This window comes from Triticum urartu, chromosome 4 (genome assembly GCF_003073215.2).
Source record: "Triticum urartu cultivar G1812 chromosome 4, Tu2.1, whole genome shotgun sequence".
Lineage (NCBI taxonomy): Eukaryota > Viridiplantae > Streptophyta > Magnoliopsida > Poales > Poaceae > Triticum > Triticum urartu.
Genome location: NC_053025.1, coordinates 388088910 through 388096414, shown reverse-complemented (window position 1 = coordinate 388096414; position 7505 = coordinate 388088910). Strand labels below are relative to the sequence as shown.

Below are 7505 nucleotides of genomic sequence, written 5' to 3'. Positions count from 1 at the left end.
ATATGATATCTCGCAAAAATAAAGGAGACAGACCTATTGTTGTCTTGAGTGATGGTTGTTGAGTTAAGAGCGTGCGTTATGTTTTCTCTTCCGTTGCAACGCACGGGATTTTTTACTAGTTTAATTTAATAATAAACTAGATGTTGCCTGTGGTCGTACGTAGTTGGTATTTTTGCAAAAAAGTCCCTGATGTTTTAGTTATTCAACCCGTGGTCCATTTTTAAGTCAGAAAACGTTTCGTTGAGTACGGTTTCGATAAAAAACCCTGTAGTTTCATGTATTAAACGCGCGGTCCTTTTAAAGTGAGAAAACATTTCGTTCGTTTCTGGGCTTGGGCCTTACTTTTATTCGGCCTAACGCAAGGGTTGGAAAAAAACACATGACACACGGGCACGTATGCATCGAAGGAGAGCCGGGGTACGGACGCCACCGCCGCCACCTGCGGATGGTCTTCCTGTCCGTCCATCCGCGCAGCCCACGCGGGCGAGCTGCCGATCTGGCTGGGCTGCCGGGCCACGCAACGGACGGCAGCGGTTCGAGCAACTCCTCGACGCAGGGGAAAAGGTTGGCGGCGCTGGAGTTCGTCGGAACGGGCAGGCGGCCGGTGGGTGAAGCGAGGCCACGGCGCCGGCGCGAGTAATACGGGCGGATCCGGGGGCGGCAGCGACCGATCTGGCTGCTGGTGCGGCGGCTTGCTCCGGTGGCGACGGCGTCCTGCTCATCCATAGAAAGAGAGACAGGGCATGAGGGAGAAAGGAATAAAGGAGAAGGAGCAGGGGGCGCAGAGTCAGGGAGGCGGTCGCTAGCGGTGGCAGCTCCGGCGACCGGCCGGCGGGCTTGCCAGGCAAGGCTATGGATTACGCTAGCCTGAGATTCAATAGAGGTATGTTTGATTTTTAGAATTGGGCTTAATAGCCTGTTTGCTGTGCTTCATCTTCTGAATTGGAAACCATGGTGTGCCTGAATATTTTTTCTAGAACATGATGCTTGAGTTGGTAATCATTCTTGGGTGATTTATCCTATATACTGATGGATCATCCTTTGGGGTGCATGACTTGAATGGATTTCTGAATTCCAAATAGTATGCTGTCGTGATGTTTGATTAGGGTCTTCTGTGAATCCGTACCAAAACCATGCTTGTAATTTGTTGTTCCCTCTCTCTAATCCGGGACAGACACGGTGATTCTGGTCGGAGCCGTGGCTACGTGATTCTGGTCGGCGTGCATCCATAGTCAGAGGACGCCGAGCCTTCCTCGCTGCCAGCAACATCAGCTCGTCTCGGCATGAGGTCTGCACGCTTACCTTGCCTTTCTAATAGAGACTGAACTGCAATTTTTGTCTGCGCTGCTTCTTAAGGTAGTCCATGGTTTGTACAAATAACCACATGTAAATCTTAATTTAGTTGATATTGGAAAAGATTGTTTCTTTCGAACCATATATGTGGAGCAACTAGAAATAGTACGTATGTGATTTTCCCAGGCTCCCACATTAGACCAGTGCTCTAATGTTTGTTCCAGGTTGAGCATGGCAATAATGTACAGTTTGAACTTCGTGATGGCAGAACTTTTTTGCCTTGAAGTATTCTGTGAATTACACCATGAATAGCAACAACATCAGGCCATTTGAGAGAAGGGGTGTCCCTGGAGTTCTCCCTAAATCTTATTGCATTCTTAGTGACAATGAGGAATTATTATTCACTTGAGAAAATAAAGATTAAATCGGTGAGGCTCTCAAAAATGAAATGACTTTCTGAGCTCGGCATTGACTTTTTGAGCTAGATATTGACTTTGAGTAGCACAATATAGGTCCTATCTGAAGCCTTCTGCGTGCCTGTTACAATGATCGTTTCATTTTCCTTTGTATATTAACCAGCGAATATTATTGTCTGCTATAACTGCTGAAAGATGTCATATTCTTTTGTTATAATGGTGTTTGCAGTAGGAGTGTATGCCTCTCATTCAAAGAAGAGGCTCAACAATCTTTTGGATGGGCTTATGATTACCACATATATGATCTTATGAAGCAGGAGTTGAGAACTACAAAATCCATATATTCCTAGAATGGAGCTGGTTGAAGTTGGGCCTTCAATGGACATGGTAGTTAGGTGGCACCGTCGTTTAGTAAAGCCAATTTTTGATGAGGAAATGCACCAAAAAAAACTTTAGTGGAAGTGGATTAGATTGTTTTGTAGTCATATGCTCTTGAGAAATTTTGCGCTTTCTTTATTTCTTCTGATTATAATTCTTTGTTTATTTCTAACTGACATGATATGCAAAAGAAAATCCTGTGATTTGTTTGCCCTCTCATTGACCATTTAATTTTTCAGTCATAGCTATATACAAAGAAGTATTGTACATATAGTCAAGGTTTTTGAGTCGCCTAGCCAAGTCGAGTCGCCATGCCTCCGACTAGTGGCTCGCTGCGATTAGTCTGCGACTCGTCGTGATTAATCGCCCCAAGTCGCCCCAGGTGTTAAGAGGAGGAGGAGGAGGGGGAAGAGGAGGGGGAGGAGGGGGGAAGAGGTGTTGTTGCAGGCGGAGGAGGGGGAAGGCAGCTGCTTGGAGTATAATTCAGCTCGGAGAAGGCAGCAGCAGCTCGTAGGAGCAATGGAGGCGGCGATTCTGATGTGGGATGGGAGCACGTGTCTTGCTCCTCCTCTGTTTCGTGCTAGAGAGCTGGCCCAATAGGCCCATTATGTAACCCTAGCTTCCAGATAAAAATCCCAACCGTCCATATGCTCTAATCTGAACCGTGCATCTGCTCCCATGTGCCTTTCTCCTTCGTCTCTTCCGTGCTTCTCCTCGTACAGGCGGCGCACTCTCCAGCTTCGTCTCCTCCTCCCCTCCCTCGAACTCTGGCCTCCTCACCTTCCCAGTCTTCCCTCCCTTGGCCTTGCTGAAGCAAGCCGCCCTGCTCTGAGGTCCTAGTCACCCGACTAGTCGTCGACTAATCGTCGACTAGCCTACCAGTCGCGCGACTCGCTCCTCAAGCCAAGTCGCCTGCGCAAGCCAACCTCGCTCCAACAACTTGGCGATTAGTCGGCGATTAGTCGGCGACTCAAAAACCTTGCATATAGTTTTGTGTTTTCGGAAACGTCTAAAGGCTTGTTACATGCATCATTTTCTCTTCCATATCCTTCATCTGAAACTGAAAATACGAACCATTTTGTTGATATGAACATTAGTTGCAAGGTGAATAAATAGTGGTCGACGATGTGGCTGGATGTACATGAGCATATGTTTTATCTTTGACGCCATTCATTTTGAATCATTAGAATAATAAAATAGGTTTGTTTGGATAATTATTTTCCAGGTTTCTAAACACATTTATTTATCTATTTTGTATCCACACATATGTTTCCCTAAATAAAATGACTGTACAATTGTGTGAACTGAGTGGCTGGTCGTTACTGTAGATTAAATTTCTCACATTAAGAATCTTTGCCTGATGCTACAAAAAAAATCTATGTTTTGTAGCAGGATTAATGATCAAATATATCCTTTTTATTGTAAATATTTTAGTCTGCTACTTTGTTCATTAATTTTTCTGGGTATTTATGCTTAAGTTTTATTTCAAAGCAAAATCATATTGAGCTATCTACAAGTTAGAATTGTCCAAAACGGTTTTTGTAACATTGTATATCATGTGTTTTCTCTTTTATTCATAACATAATATGCAGTCACACAATTTATATCTCGGTTGTGAATTCCAGAGGGAAGGATAGCCTTCCTGGCAGTTAGAGCTTCGTCACTTGCTGATCTAACAGTATAGACAAGCAATGCAAGCCAACCAAGAAAAATAGTTAGGGAAGCACCGAGTTCGCCGGAGGTAGCAGAACGTTTGTCGAGCCATCCAATATTGCCAACGGTGGCTACACCAGAGGTATGTGATGCCTCGACCACCCTCAGAAACAGCCTTGCTATTCCCCCTTCCCTTTCTTCTTGAGATTGTCGTATGATCGTCTCCCTGTAATGTGATGTAGCACTGTACTATGCACTTCAGCACTAAGCCCAGAACCTAGCTAGCTTACTTGAGGGTCGGCTCCGGATTTTGACGATTGTGTTTGTGTATAATTTGTGAGGGGCTGTAGAGAGTCAATTAACAAGTCAATTAATACAAACCTGTTTTTCTCTACGGTCCTCTGAACATACTCGCTATAAGAACATATATTTCAATATTTGAGCACTGAAAAAATTGTCAAATTGACTGGCTGCCTTGTGAAGAAGTAGCAAGAACGAACTCAGGAAATTCTGCAAATGATATCAGCATTGGTTTGTGTAGAACTGTGGATGTTTCTCTTGCAAGTCTAGGTTTTAGACAAAAAAAATCCTGCAGTTGTTTGGGTAATGTTTTTTTTTTGTTAGGAATTAGGAGAATTGTTATGTACTCCCTCCGTCCGAAATACTTGTCATTGAAATGGATGTATCTAGATGTATTTTAGTTGTAGATGCATCCATTTTGATGACAAGTATTTCCGGACGGAGGGAGTAGTAAAATTACCAAAATTCTTACAAAATATTCTGCAAGTTTTGTTTGCCGCTGCTCAGTCAAGCAAAGCCAACTGCTCGCCACTATATGTGGTTCTCTTGCCATGTCATGGGGTGCAACCACAAGTGGCACAAGACTGTAGTTGTGGTGTTCTAAAATTTACTGATGTTGATGTTTCTTTTCAAGATTGTGGTATTGTTTACCAATTTGGTCCCCGGATTATGTACTCATTTCCTTTTCTATTCTTTGTAGATAATTTGCTTCAGTTAATCGAACTACATGCTGAAACATGTGTATTGTTTCTCAATATATTGGGCATCAATTCACCCCTCATGAGATCTCTGAATTTTCTACGCATATTGTATTTGCTGAATTATTTCCTCCAGATAACTATGCTTGGATTCACAAATGCGTGCAATGCTTTCAAGTAGAGGTTAGTTCAATACTTAAGTTGTGATATTCCACTTTCAACTTTTTGGTCCTAGAAGTGTAATACTTGGTAGGTTAGCTGCAAAAGCGGAATGTATATGGCCTGAATTTATATTTCAGAGTGTATAATCTGATTCAGAGTATTTTGACCCCTTGCGTTCTAAAACATTTTGTTGTATCGTTCTGTCCTGAAAGAATAGAAGCAAAACATGGTCAGTAATAGCACAACCAAAGTTTGTGAACATATCATTATAAAATGGTCGGTTGGATTGAGTTTTGTATGGATTCTACAAGGGCCATCTCTATGGAATTACAAATTAGCTTTACATTTTTATGGATGGGTTCATTGTCTTTGGATTGCCCACGTTCGGATGTGTTTGTGATCAAGTGGACACCACGACCACCATTAGTAGGGTGGGAACGAGAGTGTGTGATATTTTTTTCTTTTCCTGTTGCAACGCACGGGCATTTTTGCTAGTGAGTAATAAATCGTTTACAATAGCTGATGATCAAATGAAGCCCGGCATAACATCATCATCCCACATATTGGATAATCTAGATCTAATGAGGGCGGCTGAAGCTCGGCTCATCGTACACCCGTCCATGTAAAGTGAATTCAAACAAAAGTAGCAAAAATATATGAAAAAAATTCACATCCAAAAGGCTTGAATGTGCCAGGAACGTATAAATTTCGTGGTGAAATGGCATTCGAGGAGCTTTGGACAAAAATAATAATAATCAACTCCCAAATAATAAACTTTGTTAAAAGGCAAAGGCACTTTGGAGACTGATATTGCTTCTTTTTGTCTAGAGCTCTTTAAATGTCATTTCACCATGGAAATTTACACACTCTTAGCGCATCTGAGTATCTTGGATGCTCAAAAGATTCAGTGTTTTTGAAATGATTTTGCTATTTTTTTTTCAAATTCAATGTTCATGGGGAGCAGATGAGTCTGAGCTCGGCAAAATTGTGGACATGACCCCCGCCTTCCCGGAGTCACGGGGAGCCCCCCAAGACATCGATCGCATCCCCACGGCCCTCCGGAACCCTAAGAACGACAAAGGCGGAGCCGTTCCATCGCCTGACAACGAACACCGGCGATCACCGGGAGTGAGCGAGCTCGTGGCCATGTCCTTTTTTCGTCCATAGATGCCTATTTTGAGCCGTTCGTTTGCACACGAAGCCCCGCCATCGCACGCGTACTTCGGCGAGCACCCAGTCGTCGCCTCCATCACCCTCGACACACGCTGACGACACCTGCAACTTCGTCGTGCCACACCGCACTCGTACGCGCCCTTCCCCGTGCCCTAGGACCATCGGAATTGAAGGAAATATGTCCAAGAGGCAATAATAAAGTTGTTATTTTATATTTTCTTATTCATGATAAAGGTTTATTATTCATGCTATAATTGTATTGATCGGAAACCTAAATACATGTGTGAATACATAAACAAATACCGTGTCCCTAGTAAGCCTCTACTAGACACTGGTGCAGAGACCTGCTATACAAATAGTTTTTAACCCCTTTCCGCGACGGCGTTTGGAACCGTCGCCAAGTGAGTGTGGGCGATAGGGGGTCCTTCCCATAGGACCCAGAAACCGTCAGGGATAGGCCCTCCTGGCACACAGGCTGGGGCAAAATGAGCTCGTGTGCGATCTGGCGAGGCATCAAAATCCAATCGTTTCTGTTCGTATGTACATCCCACACGGCGAATCCTAGAAAAACATTTTCGTTCATATGTACATCACACATTTTTTGTGTGGAAACATTTGTGCAAGGTGGCCTAAGGCAAACCGTTCTTTGCCGAAAACCGTGTGTGTTTGTTAGTTGATCGAACACACCTACTTTCTAGAAGCCATGTGGGTTGTTTGCGTTCATTGCCCACGATGCTGTCTGAGTAACCGCCTGCAATAGAAAACCCCAATAACCAGGGTAATTATCCTATTATTGAAAATTCATGTACTAATCAAATTGATATTTCTTATAAAACACACCAGATATTTCATATCTGTATAACGGCAACCAGGATTTCATAATCGAATTACATCAGATAGCTTCGGCACTCAGTTACGCCATTACACAATAGCACCAAGTTTCACATGAAACATCGAAAACCTTTGGAAAGTAGCATCATACATGGTAAATAGACAGATGAATCCCATCTGGGAAACTACAGAAGTGGAAGGCAAATATTGAGCCTTCAGTGATGTTGAATGTCCTTGCAAATTTAGGCCAGTGGCTATGGATAATTGCCAGCCCAACCTTCGTCCTCTTCAAGAAGACTTCAATATTATGCCATGGGTGTTGAATGAATACCTTCCTCACCTCTTGACCATGCAGGTGGTTTGAAAGGTAATCATCGGTGAACTGCTTTGAAAAGTACTGAAAACAAAGATATGCATAAATCGCTGTTATAAATTTTGAAATGGCGCAAGGGGTAAAAACAAGGTAAAAGAGTGAGTACCATCCTATAGTTGACTGATGTCTTCTTCATTGTGCAAACAAAGATTTTGCTGTTATTCGTCGCAAGTTTCTTCATCCTAACAATCTTCCTGAGTTTCTTGACTTGACTGATATTCATGGACA

At 43.1% G+C, this 7505-nt stretch overlaps 1 long non-coding RNA gene across 1 annotated transcript; it reads left to right on the top strand.

Moving 5' to 3' along the window:
- Window positions 1-364: 364 nt before the first annotated feature.
- Window positions 365-5063, top strand: LOC125551730. Its single transcript, XR_007303076.1, has 3 exons — window positions 365-883; window positions 1175-3882; window positions 4741-5063. It is a non-coding gene; the product is annotated as an uncharacterized LOC125551730 (long non-coding RNA).
- The last annotated feature ends 2442 nt before the right edge of the window (window positions 5064-7505 follow it).